This window comes from Herpailurus yagouaroundi, unplaced genomic scaffold, assembly GCF_014898765.1.
Source record: "Herpailurus yagouaroundi ecotype Mexico unplaced genomic scaffold, PumYag 29, whole genome shotgun sequence".
Taxonomy (NCBI): domain Eukaryota; kingdom Metazoa; phylum Chordata; class Mammalia; order Carnivora; family Felidae; genus Herpailurus; species Herpailurus yagouaroundi.
In genome coordinates this window covers 36,251,823-36,266,926 of record NW_024412377.1, presented here as the reverse complement: position 1 = coordinate 36,266,926, position 15,104 = coordinate 36,251,823, and the positions used below count along the sequence as shown (strand labels likewise).

At 34.9% G+C, this 15,104-nt stretch overlaps 1 protein-coding gene across 1 annotated transcript in view; it reads left to right on the top strand.

Moving 5' to 3' along the window:
- The window catches only part of HCN1 (hyperpolarization activated cyclic nucleotide gated potassium channel 1), a 394,718-nt gene that overhangs the window by 306,571 nt on the left and 73,043 nt on the right, over positions 1 to 15,104 (top strand). The gene's annotated exons all lie outside the window — the stretch shown is intronic.

The following is a 15,104-nucleotide window of genomic DNA, read 5'->3' as shown; positions in this document are numbered from 1 at the left end:
CACTTCCATTGTTACAAGAGCAAGAAGAGAAGGAAAACATACTGGTATCTTTCCAACTGAGTTAATAGACATTTTTATATGAAAACTTCCATTTATTCTTAGGATTTTAGGTAAGATCATCTGTGAGTGAAAAAAATGTTGGAGGAGGGAAATAAATGTTTAAACAGAATAGACTATTTTAAGTGGTCCTACGGAAAAATGAAAAAGTGATGAGGTTACCATGTATGTCAATCTGTAGTCTTGTTAAATTAAGGATAAAAATCATTTTCCTACACACACACACACACACACACACACACACACACACACACACACACACTGCGAGAAAAACTGCAGTAATAAAGGTCAAAACCATTCAGATCAGGAAAAGTCTTTTAAAAAATATTCAAGCACACATTTTTACTCTATTATAATAATTGTAATGACTGTTTAAATTTCTAGTAATCATCTATCCTCTTAACTTTTATTCTGTAATTACTAAAAAAATAGATTTCTAAGAATGTTTTATATGAACAATTTATTTTGTAATTAAGCATTTTATTCTAATTGCTAAATACAATGATCTTTCATTAGTATTAGTATTATTTATAACTACTTAGTTAAGTCTTAAACTTAAAATACTTAAAAGTATTACACTGACTTTTGGAAAACTTTTGAGAATCTGTCCGTTTTAAAACCAAACTATAAGAAGAATAATGAATGAATGAATGAATGAATGAACCATGTAGTGCAAACAATTTCCAAGTTTTTTTTTAATGATTTTGTTTTTAAATATATGAAAGTATAATCCGTCGTGAAATATCTGAATGGAAAGCACTAGGTTCCATAAACCAGAGGGCAATTGTATGTTTGTATTGGAAGAGATCATTCTGGATGGGGGAGTAATACTTTTTAACTGATAATATTTTCTGTAAGGATTTTAAGATCATCTGTTAGCTTGTAATTTTGATAGTTTTCCATTCCAAGTAGATACTTATTCACTATCACAAAAACATTTCCCCATATCTTGACAGCTGAAGAATTTCCTCTTTTATAGAGAAAACCCATGTTTCATTACCCAGCTTTCCAAAAAAAAAAAAGATAAAAAGTGAAGATAAAATTGAAGTATCTCACTCAAACTTCTGCAGAAAAGAGAACTCAGCAACCATCTGCTTTCCTTCATGTGTGATTTGCTCTTAATTTTTTTTCCTCATTTACTATATTAGAAGTCAAATTTAAGTATATCAGGATACTTTTATTATTATATGAATTATTCTTATATAATTATGTTACTTAAAGAATTTCAAAAAATAATGATGAATCCTTTTTTGCTGAAAGAAAACTTTTTCCCACCTCAATATAAAAATAGAGGAATACTGGTTGTATATTTGAATACAGCCATTTTTCCAGTGCAATTGAAAAATATAACTCCCTCCTCAGGATGTATGAATTGAATTTTGCTGTGTTTACAGCATAGTTCTTGAAAATGTTCAATCTTGCTGTAAATATTTTAGAAATAATGCTTGATAAGATCATTTGAATATAACCTAGCTTTATATACATGTATATAAGACAGAGCCTATAGCAGATAGGCTATGTGTTATACACATATATACATATATGCTATACATGTGTATATAAAAGTATTCATTTATTTTAAATTTGTAGGATCAAAAGAGAAACCATGACTTCAGTTACCATGTAAATACATGACAACACTGGGGCACCTGGGTGGCTCAGTCGGTTAAGCACCCGACTCTTGATTTCAACTCAGGTCATGATCTCATGGTATGTGGGTTCGAGCCCCGCTATTCGCTTAGCAAAATACACTGTGCTGACAGTGTGGAGCCTGCTTGGGATTCTCTATATTTCCCTCTCCCTTTGCCTCTCTCTCTCTCAAAATAAATAATTTCACGTAAAAAATTAAAAATAAATAAATAACAATACTAAAAATATCTTTGTAAAAAATAAGATAACTCAGTCATAAATGCAATCATAATTGGCTTAAATATTTTTTAAAAGTAACTGATAATTGATTATCAGTCATTGAAGGGCAACTTTAAATATTTCACTGTTATTATTATTTTTAAAATTATGATTAAAATTTACAACATGTAAGCATTTGAATATAAAATTTATAGAAATTGTTATTCTGTATGAAAAATGTCATTTCAGACACCATTTTTACAATGATGTTTTTTCATTGAGCATCAGGTGTATATTTTCACTTAACTGGATTTTTAGCTACATGCTGTTTAATGATTTTCCCAATAAATATCTGTGAATAGAATAATGCTTTAATAGTATGACTAAATTATGCAATGGTTAATACTAAAAGTGTAATTCAATTTTTTTGTTCATTGCCCTCTACTTATTGAATGCCATCTATGAAGATATTTTATTCTTATCTTTCCTTTTAAATAAACCTATTCCAAAGTAATTACAATAAAAATATGTTTTTAGAAATAAGAATTAGAGCTGTGTTACTTTGAAACTCACAATAAATATATAGTTGTTAAAGAAAGTGTCATGATAATTATCTACCTCTGTCAGGAAATGAGGGGCACCAAAAAACTCCGATGTTTCAATAAGCTTTAGAAGGCAACACAAAAGGTGTTGAATTAGTACACCTTGTTTTTTTCTTTGTTTTACAATTTAAAATATTAGTTTCAATGTATGCTGGAAACATAATATAAAGTATATGTAATATTCAGTAAAATTTTTATTATCTATTTAATAGCCCTTATATTTAGTATAATCTAGATATATTTCCTTCTCCTTTGTGTATCTATAAGAAATAAATGAACATTATAAATTATGTGAGTAAAATAGAATATTCTGGAAATGTATTGGAAAAATAGTTACCAAATATTATAAAGAGGACAGAGTAGCCTTTTTGGATGTCATATGGTTTGTTTGAAACTTATTACACAATATAATATCATATCATATCATCCCCAGAAATATATTGATAATTATCCATAATACTTTCACTTTTTGAAGTACTGATGCTTGCCTAGCATTTTATTAAAGTAACACTAAATTTATTATCTAATGAGATTCCATATAAATACAGCATTTGCATATGCTAATACTAATATTTAAAAGTATATTCTTATCTATTGGTCATAAAATGTGTAGAGTGTTAGCTACACAGGATATTATGAAGTATTGCATTAATTTTTAAAAATTATTGTATAAATAGATTTATCTTAGGAATAAAATGTGGGAATCCAGATTCCCTTTCTTAGGTTACCTAGGAACATTTACTATCATCTCCAAAGATTGTGGTACATTCTAGCAAGGAGGCTGACTTTTGGTGGCAATGATCTTACCATTAATAATTATTTCTGGAATCATTTGCAGGCTCACTATATAAAAACTTTGAAACTGTATAGTCTCATTATATAAAGTGTGGAATTACAATTATCATTACAGCCTTTTTTTTTTTTTTTACTTTCAAGATTTTATTTAAATTCCAATTAGTTAACAAATAGGGTAATATTAGTTTCAGGAGTAGAATTTAGTGATTTATCACTTACATATAACACCCCGTGCTCATCACAACAGTGGCCTCCTTAAATGCCAGCACTCATTTAGCCTATCCTCCCCTCCTCCCGTTCCCCCAAGCAACACTCAGCTTATTCTCTATAGTTAAGAGTCTGTTTTATGGTCTTCCTCTCTCTCTTTCCCCACATGTTCATTTGTTTTGTATTTTAAATTCCACATATGAGTGAAATTGTATGTATTTGTCTTTCTCTGACTGATTTATTTCACTTAGCAGAATACACTCTAGCTCCATCCATGTTGTGGTAAATGAAAAGATTTTATTCTCTTTATACATATTCATTGTATATGTATATACCACATCTTTCCTATCCATTTATCAATCAGTGGATATTGGGTTCTTTCTATGATTTGGCAATTGTTGATAATGCTGCTATAAACACGGGTGCATGTATCCATTTGAATCAGTATTTTTGTATCCTTTGGGTAAATACCTACTAGTGCAATTGATGGATCATAGGGTAGTTCTATTTTTAACTTTTTGAGAAATCTCCATGCTATTTTTCAGAACAGCTGCACAAGTTTGCATTCCCACCAGCAGTGCAAGAGGGTTCTCCTCTCTCTGCATCCTCACCAACATCTGTTGTTTTCTGAGGCATTAATTTTAGCCATTCTGACAGGTGTGAGTTGGTATCTCACTATAGTTTTGATTTGTGTTTTCCTGATGATGAGTGATGTTGAGCGTCTTTTTATGTGTCTATTAGCCCTCTGTATGTCATCTTTGGAAAAATGTCTGTTCATGCCTTCTGTCCATTTCTTAACTATATTATTGGTTTTTTGGGTGTTGAGTTCAATAAATTCTTTATAAATTTTGGATACTAATCCCTTATCAGGTATATCATTTGAAAATATCTTCTTGCATTCTGTCAGTTGCCTTTTAGTTTTGTTGATTGTTTCCTTTGCTGTACAGAAACTTTTTATCTTGACAAAGTCCCAATAGTTCATTTTTTCTTTTGTTTCCCTTGCCTCAGAAGATGTATCTACTAATAAGTTGCTCCATCCAGTGTCAAAAAGGTTACTGCTGTGTTCTCCTATAGGATTTGTATGGTTTCCTGTATCACATTTAGGTCTTTCATCCATTTGGAATGTATTTGGTGTATGGTCAAGAATGTGGTCCAGTTTCATCCTTCTGCATGTCACTGTCCAGTTTTCCCAACACCATTTGTTGGAGAAACTGTCTATTTTCCATTGGATATACTCTCCTGCTTCTTTGCAGATGAGTTGACCATATAGTTGTGGGTCCATTTCTAGGTGTTCTGTGCTGTTGCATTGATCTATGTGTCTGTTTTTGTACCAGTACTGTACTGACTTGATCATGACAGCTTTGTAATATAGCTTGAAATTTGGAATTGTGATGACTCCAGCCCTGCTTTTCTTTTTCAAGAACACTTTGGCTATTTGGGGTCTTTTGTGGTTCCATACAAATTTTAGGATTGTCTGTTCTAGCTCTGTGGAAAAAAAACAAACAAACAAACAAACACTGTTGGTATTTTGATAGGGATTGCATTAAGTGTGTACAGTGCTTTGGGTAGTAGTGACATTTTAACAATATTTGTTCTTTCAATCTATAAGCATGGAATGTTTTTCTATTTATTTGTGTCATCTTCAATTTCTTTCATAAGGATTCTAAAGTTTTCAGAGTACAGATCTTTTACCTCTTTGGTTAGGTTTGTTCCTAGGTATCTTATGGGTTTTGGTGCAATTATAAATGGGATAGATTCCTTGATTCCTATTCTGCTGCTTCATTATTGATGTCTAGAAATACAACCTATTTCTCTACATTGATTTTGTATCCTACAATGTTGCTGAATTCATGTATCAGTTCTAGCAAAATTTTGGTGGAGTCTTTTGGGTTTTCTACCTGGAGTGTCATGTCATCCATGAATAGTGAAAGTATGACTTTTTCCTTGCCAATTTGGATGCATTTTATTTTATTTTTATTTTTGTACTCTGATTGCTGAGACTAGGACTTCCCATTATTAAATGACAATGGTGAGAGTGAACATCCTGTCTTGTTCCTGGCCATAGAGGAAAAGCTCTCACTCTTTCCCTATTGAGGATGATATTACCTGTGGGTCTTTTGTATATATGGTCTTTATGATGTTGTGGTATGTTCCCTCTGTCCCTATGATGTTACAGGTTTTTATCAGGAATGCATGTTGTGGTTTGTCAAATGCTTTCTCTGTATCTATTGAGAGGATCATGCATCTTATCTTTTCTTTTATTAATGTGGTATATCACATTGATTGATTTGCAAATATTGAACCACCCTTGAAGTCCAAAATTAAATGCCACTTGATCATGGTGAATAACCCTTTTAATGTACTATTGGATTCAATGTGGTACTGTTTTGTTGAGAATTTTTGCATCCATGTTCATCAGGGATATTGGCCTATAATATTCTTTTTCAGTGGGGTAATTGGTTTTGGAATCAAGGTAATGCAGGCCTTGTAGAATGAGTTTGAAAGTTTTCTTTCCATTTCTATTTTTTGGAAGAGTTTAAGAAAAATAGGTATTAACTCTTCTTAAATGTTTGGTAGCATTCCCCTCTAAGGCCATCTGGCCATGAATTTTCATTTGTTGGGAGATTTTTGACTACTGATTCAATTTCTTTGCCAGTTATTATTCTGTTCAAGTTTTGTATTTTTACCATTTCAGTTTTGGTAGTTTATGTTTCTGGGAATTTATTCATTTCTTTCAGAATGGCATATAATTTTTCCTAACATTCTCTTATATTTGCTTGTATTTCTGTGCTGTTGGTTGTGATCTCTCCTCTCTCATTTGTGATTTTATTTATTTTGGTCCTTCCTCTTTTCTTTTTGACAGGTCTGGCTAGGGGTTTATCAATTGTATTAATTTTTTCAAAGAACCAGTTCCTGGTTTCACTGATCTTTACTACTGTGGTTTATTTTTTTTGTTTCTATATCATTTGTTTCTGTTCTAATCTTCATTACTTACCCTCTTCACTGGCTTTAGGCTTCAGTTGTTGTTGTTGTTGTTGTTGTTGTTGTTGTTGTTGTTGTTTAGTTCCTCTAGGTGTAAGGTTAGGTACTATATTGGAGATTTTTCTTGCTTCTTGAGGTAGGCTTGTATTGCAATATACTTCCCTCTTATACAGCTTTTGCTGCATCCCAAAGGTTTTTGACTGTCTTGTGTTAATTTTCATTTGCTTCCATGTATTTTTTATTTTTTCTTTAATTTCCTGGTTAACCCATTCATTCTTTAATAGGATGCTCTTTAACTTCCATGTATTTGTGGTCTTTCCAAATTTTACCTTGCAGTTTCCTTCAAATTTCATAGCATTATGGTTTGAAAATATGCATGGTATGATCTCAACCTTTTTGTGTCTGTTGAGGCCTGATTTATGACCCAATATGTGATCTATTCTGGAGAATGTCCCATGTGCACTTGAAAAGAATGTGTATTCTGCTGTTAGGATGAAATGTTCTGAATATATCTGTTAAGTCCATCTGGGTCAGTGTGTCATTCAAAGCCATTATCTCCTTGTTGATTTTCCCCTTAGGTGATCTGTCCATTGATGTCAGTGGGGTGTTAAAGTCCCCTACTATTACTGTATTATTACCAATGTGCTCCACTGTGTTTGCTATTATTTATATATTTGGGTTCTATCAAGTTGAGGGCATAAATATTTACAATTGTTAGATCTTCTTGTTGGATAGACCCCTTTATTATAATATAGTGTCCTTTTTTATTTTTGTTACAGTCTTTGGCTTAGAATCTAGTTTGTCTGATATAATGGTGCTACTCCAGCTTTCTTTTGACATCCATTGCATGACAAATCGTTCTCCATCCCCTCACTTTCAACCTGCAGTTGTCATTAGGTCTAAAATCGATCTCCTTATAGGCAACATATAGGTGGATCTTATTTTTTTATCCGTTCTGACACCTTATGTCTTTTAATTGGAGCATTTAGTCCATTTGCATTCAGAATGATTATTGATAGATATGAATTTAGTGTCATTTTATTGCTTGTGTTGTGATTGTTTCTGGAGATTTTCTGTTCCTTACAAGTCTTTGTCACTTTTGGTCTTTTTTCCCCCACTCAAAGAGGTCCCTTTAATATTTTTTGCAGGGCTTGTTTTGTAGTCATGACTCTTAGTTTTTGTTTGTCTGGAAAACTCTTTATCTCTCCTTCTATTCTGAATGATAGCCTTGCTGGACAGAGTATTCTTGGCTGCATATTTTTCCCATTCAGCACATTGAATAGATCATGTTACTCCCTTCTTGCCTGCCAAGATTCTGTGGAGAGATCTGCTGCTAACCTTATTTTCTTCCCTTGTAAGTTAGGGACTTCTTTTGTCTTGCTGCTCTTAGGATTTTTTTCTTTATCTCTAAATTTTGCAAATTTAACTACAATTTGTCTTGCTGCTATCCTGCTGTTGTTGATTTTGACGGGAGTTCTGTGTGCCTCTTGGATTTGGATGTATGTTTCCTTCCCCATTAGGGAAGTTTTCAGCCATTATTTCCTCAAATAAGCCTTCTGCCCCCCTTTCCCTCTCTTCTTCCTCTGGTACTCCTATCATATGAATGTTATTACACTTTATGGAGTCACTGAGTTCCCTAAGTCTACATTCATGATCTAACATTTTTCTTTACTTCTTCTTTTAAGCTTCATTGTTTTCCATAATTATATCTTCTATGTCACATATTTATTCCTCTGCTTCTTCCATACTTGTGGTCATTACATTTACTCATTTTTGAATCTCCGTTACCACATTTTTCATTTCATCCTGACTAGCTTTTAGGCCTTTTGTATCTATAATAAAGGACTCCCTGTTGTCCTCTATGCCTTTCTCAAGCCCACGTAGTATCCTTATGATTGCTGCTTTAATTTCTTGATAAGGCATATGGCATATATCTGTTTTGATTAGATCACTGTCTGTGACCATTTCTTGTTCTTTTTTGGGGATGAATCCCTCCATCTTGGCATTTTGTCTAGGTCTCTGTCTTCTTCTCTGTGTTACCAAAGCCTGTTATGTTTCCTGCTCTTGAAAGTAATGGCTTTATAAAGAGGTCGTATACCATGCATGGCCTGGCACTTCAGGAAGTGTCTTTGGTGTATGCTGTGTGCACTCTGCTCTGGTGTTTTGGCTTCTATTTCTCTCAGGCAGTCCTCTGCAGAGTTTCTCCTTGCCTGCAATGGGGAGTATTGGGACCCTGGCCAGAGTGTGGTGAGTTTTAACTAGGTATGCTCAGGTCTGCTTGTTAAAAGAGACCTTATGCTATCTCCACCAGAGCTGAAGCTTTGCAGAACTCTGGTCAGTAGGGGTGCAAGCAAGGGATTTATGCTGGTCTTCTGGGGGAGGGGCCTGCTTCCCTGGTTCTCAGGCACACTTCCCAATGAAATGCAGCATCTGCAGAGGGCAGGAGGTGGGGCTTGGTGTAAGTGGTTTAGGCTTTTGGTGTTGGCACTGTGCTGCTTACTGAAGTTAGTTTATGCTGCGGGTTGGGGGAGGGAAATGGTGCCTGCAAGCTCTTTTGTATCCAGAGAGGAAATGCCACCTTGCAGATGTGCTTCAAGAGAGGGAACCATCTCTCTCAGTATGTCCCAGGGGATTCTCAGATTATGCTGTCTGCCCCTGGGCTATCAGCCCTCCTCCACAGGAGCACTGCAGCACCTCCCAGGCTCCATACCACCCATGTTATGGACCTCTCAAATTCCAGTCTTTGAGTCCCGTGGTTGTAAAAACTCTCAAAAATCAGTCTCTCTTATTTTCCCAGTCAATGGCTTTGGGAAGTGTTTTCCTTGTGCTTTTCCCTGTGCACTCCTCCATCTCTCTCTCTCTCAACAATAAAAAAATAAAAGTTATAAAAGTGGTAACATGGGAGGAATGAGTTTAATAATGGAATGTTGCCTTCATTATAAACACTCTATTAGATCTCATTTTTAGTATCATATTCACACATTATTTTTATGTACTATTTTAATTGCACAGAAGATTTTGAAAATAAAACACATTAGAATTTTAAATGGTAATGCTGTAGTTTCTTTAGATCTGACGGTTTGAGCTTTTGGCTTTATATATTCAAGAAAGAATTGTATTCACAACTTTGTTTTTCAAAAATCTCTTCATCAGTGACTATCAAATGTATCAAGTTATCTTTTGCATACAGTATAGTACTACAAGTAACAGAATCCTTTCCATTTTATCTTTTTTTCAACTTTGCTCTCTTCTACGTTTTTTCCATTATCCACCCACTACTAGGTGTCTTTTTCAATGAGTAGTTTATTATTTTTATTCTTCACATCGCACATACATCATATTTTCATTCATTTTTGCAAGTCCTGTTAGGTATGAGGGAAACAGACAAAAATAAATTGTCCCCGTTTTCAATAAGTGTTGTATTCTACCAAAGATCATTACCCAATTCCCAAATTCAGTGGTTATGGTTCAATACCTCTTTTCTTAGAAATACTCCTTTTGAGCACCCTATCTTTCCCTTGAATTTTATCCTTCTTTGCTGTGAGTCAAGTTTTTTGGTTCTGTCACATTTCGCTGGCTAATCTCAGTTCCCTTAACTTGATCAATTTCCATGATGCAACTGCTTTTAAAACGTAGGTTCCACTTTATTTATTTTTTTTTCAACGTTTATTTATTTTTGGGACAGAGAGAGAAAGAGCATGAACGGGGGAGGGGCAGAGAGAGAGGGAGACACAGAATCGGAAACAGGCTCCAGGCTCCGAGCCATCAGCCCAGAGCCCGACGCGGGGCTCGAACTCACGGACCGCGAGATCGTGACCTGGCTGAAGTCGGACGCTCAACCGACTGCGCCACCCAGGTGCCCCATGGTTCCACTTTAAAAAATCCTTTTATTTGACACATTCTCCCTTAGTGATCTCTTAATCATTGATTATGTGTATATCTTTTCTTTTAAGTGCCTGACCTACATATAAGCATTAGGATGTGCCATGGACATCTTAAACTTAACTTGTCAAAACTGGATTTCCTTTCTATCCCCTACTCTCACTCAAACGTGCTTCTTTATGCCCCAAATTAACTCACTACTTAGCATATAGAAGTGGTTCTGATATTTTAGTGTAGGGAAGGCTTGTTAAAACACAGACTGCTAGAATTTCTAATTCAGAGTTTCTGATTTAGTAGATCTGGGGTGAAAACTTCAACCATGCATTTCTAACAAGTTCCCCAGTGATACTGGTGTTTTATCAACTGTACCTTGAGAACCATTGGCACACAGCAATCCGTTAGCATCTGTTAGATCAGTAATTACTATAAATCAATTAATGTTTAAAATATGTAATATGGGTCAAATCAAATTGAACTCAGTATGATTAAATGACAAGAAATACTCATAGAACTTTAGTCTGAAAGAACAAAGATCATGTAGTATAAGGTTCTTACTGTAGATTGGTCAAAGTCTAAAGTGATTAAATGATTTTTATGAGGCAAAATAACTATATTCAATCAATCCTGACTTTCCATAAAAATGAAATAATTTTACGTATAACATTTATAATTAGCTAATCAAGGATTAGTTTTCCAACTCCAGAGATAGACATTGAACACATTATTTGTTTTCTAAATGAGTAGGCCCTTACACATAGTCACAGATTTCTTAAAAATGAATAAAATGCTACTAACTTTTAATGCTGTCTCCCATACCCCCTGAGATGAATGCAAAGAACAGAGAAATCTAGAGTTTAGTATCCTGGTTAAGGTTAAAGATTCTTACCAGTCCAACCAGTTTGGACAGTTTGTTGAGAAAAGTAAGCAGAGATTATTTGACCACTACTGGTCCTGAAGAAAGTTGAATCCTTTATTTGTCCAGAACTGAAAGATTTTCATCAATGCAATAAGAAAAACTGTGGCAGTCCTGTCGTCTTAAGCTGTTTTATTGTTTTACCAAGTTTGAATATTTAACAGGATCCACCAGACTTTTATTTTATTTATTTAAAGGCAAAGGATACAGTGCTTCAGAGAAAGAATGCAGACAAGCAAGAGAAGCTGAAGAGCCTTTCCCCAGCATGAGTATTTCCTTTTAAAATACCCCATCTGGCGCCTGGGTGGCGCAGTCGGTTAAGCGTCCGACTTCAGCCAGGTCACGATCTCGCAGTCCGTGAGTTCGAGCCCCGCGTCGGGCTCTGGGCTGATGGCTCAGAGCCTGGAGCCTGTTTCGAATTCTGTGTCTCCCTCTCTCTCTGCCCCTCCCCCGTTCATGCTCTGTCTCTCTCTGTCCCAAAAATAAATAAACGGTGAAAAAAAAATTTTTTTTTAAATAAAATACCCCATCTTTGGGCATGTGGAACATGCTGAGTTTCTGGCTTGATCCATCACAATCTGGGCAAGGAGGCTTGGTTTGTGGGGGAGGTCAGCAACCAAGCCATCAATGGCTTTTTAAATAGTCAAGCCAGAATAAGCAAACCAGGTCAGCTAGTTGCAAATCATTAGTGCAAACGTTAAACTTGGGGGTTTCCAGAGGAGCCTTAGACCCTAAACAATACATCAGATATCCCACTGCCCTCTTTTTGGGTAAAAGTAAAAATCAGATATACAGATGTCTCCAGAAATAATGATAGAGCTTTTTGAGTCCAGCTGCAAATCAACTTTATCCTACACAGTAGTCTTATAGAGGTCACTGAAGCTTCTTTCTAATGGACTATCGCATGAGTTACAAATAGACTGAATCCTAGGTCTCTCCAAGCGGGTTACCAAGGTTAAATAGGCATGCAGGTTTTGAGCTCTTCAGGAAAAATTAAGCAATCCTTCTCAAGTACATACTAGAAGCTACGTACACACTATGACAGTGACAGAATTGGTGCCTGAATTTAAAATGCCTAAATCATAATCAAGTTGCTTCAGACAGAGAGAAAGAGATATATATAGGCCTGCAGGCTTTAAATACTTGGGGGACAGCCTGGTGACCAAATAAAGGAAGTCTCATGACAAAGTTGTATTTCCTTTAAAAATACTAATCTCAAAAGGGAAGTCTAAAAACTAGGAATGTTATGTGAAAGGAAATTATGTACACAAACTTAAAGAAATGTAATAGGTTGCTGTCTCTGATTAGATAAATGTTTTATCATGTACGAATTACTACACTAATTGTGGACAAACAGTTGGGAGAGCTATATCTTCTAGTCAGAGCTATTTCATCAGGAAAAGATGTGAGAAGAAAATATCCATGTGTTCTCCAAAACACATCAAATGTATTTTGTTTAAGGGAAGAGTCCTTTTCCAGTATATTTATCCAGTTTTATTGCATACTTTTTTATTTGTATTCATTTTATCATCTATGCGATGAGACTAGTTTGGGGGCTTTAATTAATTTTTTCAAAGCGTGGTCTCATGACCATCTGTATTTGCAACATCACGGGAATGTTTCTCTTTTTTAAATTTTTTAACATTTATTTGTTTTTGAGAGAGAGAGAGAGAACCAGAGTACGAGCGTAAGAGGGACAGAGAGAGAGTGAGACAAAGAATCCAAAGCAGGCTCCAGGCTCTGAGCTGTTAGCACAGAGACTGATGCAGGGCTTAAACTCAAGAGCCGTGAGATCATGACCTGAGTTGAAGGTCAGACGCTTAACCAACTGAGACACCCAGGTGTCCCAAGGGAATGTTTCTCAAACTTAAATGTGTATAAGTCATCTGATGATCTTTTTTTTAAGATGTAGACTCTGATTTCAAAGGTCCGGGGTAAAGCCTGAAATTCTCTTCTAATAAGATCCTAGGTAATATCTATGCTCTTGTTTGAATAGCAGGGATTTATTTTCAAAGTGTATATGTGTATGTATGAGTGTGTGTAAATTCACAAAAGCGAATACATTGAGGGAATCAATCTCTGGAGTTAAGCCTGAAAAATCTGTAATCCCAAAAGGCAACCTCACCCCAAGTGTTATAAACAATCAAGTTTAAGATTTTTATGGTAGATAAGATTTTTATGGTAGATAAAATGTTACTTCTATACAAGTACTCACTTATTTTATCAAAAGTTAATTTTAATCTCACAGTCTACATTGTGCTACATTATTATCCTGCTGCTTTGTAACGATTTGTGGTCTGTATGCCTTTTTGTATGACAACTAGATACCCAACTGACGTTGAACTGACAATTCTATGAGGTACAAAACTCATGTTAACTTTCGAAGGTAATTTAGGTTTTATGGCTGGGAATTCAGTGAAGTCACGTGACTTCCCTGCAGAAAGCAGAATAGGTATATATAGGAATGAATCTGGCTTTAGGGTTCTACCATCTAAGATCCTTTACAGGCACTAGTAGCTGAAACTAAAAGTAAATGATAAAAGTTTATTTTTGAGAACTGTCTCAAGTTTCTGAATTTTTAAAAAGTCACACTCATTTAAGGAAGTCACTGAGTATTTTTTTAATTGGAAAAAAAATCCATGATTCTTACGCAGTAAATAGTAAATACTATATAAGAAAACTAACCTATTTGAAAACAAGGCTATATCAGAAGGGGATTATTATTTAGAGATCCTGCATGTGACAGAATTGTGAGGAGTTAGAAATACATGTTGCTCTGAGGCAGTAAGACAAAGTAAAGGAGTATTTCGATGGTCTGTATATTCATATATATGGACTTAAGTCAGGGTAAACCAACGTTAACAAAACTTAAGGGTAATTTAGCAGATAGAATTTCTAAGATATTTTGAATATTAGGTCAGTTGGTGGTTTTCAGTAGCTAAGACACTTCTCATGTTTCAAAACTATGAATATGCGGAAAAGGCTTAATACTAATACCAGTGTTTGCATGTGACATGCATTGTATGTTTTTGACCTCTCAGGTAATTGCTTTCATCTATAGATGAAAAGTGAATTATTTCAACAGTTGGAGTTTTGCTTTTTGAGAGGTCTTACAATGGAACCAGGACCCACTGTTTTGAGGGAACTATTGATATTACACTATATCTGGTCCTTAATACAACTTAAATTTGAACAGATTTATTCTAGTTAAGCCATAAGTGTCAACATTGTAAACTTGTTTTGATTAAAGGATTTTTCTATCAAAAAAAAAAAAAAAAGAACTTCTTGGTTAAATGAACTTAAATGTCTGAGTTCACTTTCAGCTGTAAAATTATCTGGATCTAGTCTCACCCTGATAGTCTCTAAAGTCCTAAATTAAAGTGTGACATATTCTCTTACTCTACAGGGCATCTGTGTTGCTTGAGTATCAGTGACTTACAAACAGCTGCCAAGCTCTCTGTCACGAAATTCAAATTTTAACTAGGTCTGATCTTTTGCTATAACGTCTAAGATAGAACCTTTTGTACTACCCAAACTTAGGAGATTCTATCCAGATGAGGCACCAAACCTCAACCTGATACTTTTTTTAGAACTCGGCTGAACAAAGATTCCAAGAAAATAACATCACTTTTTTTCTTGCCCCATCACTGGCTTTTCTGGGATGACACCCTTAAATTCACTCAGAGCTCCTTTCCTGCCCCTCAACAACATCTCAGTTCTTTACAGGAAATGTTTACCTAATAAATTCCTTGCATAACATGTCACGCAGGGTAGGTACATTATAGCCTAGTACATTGGTTCCTTCCCCTTAAAAGATT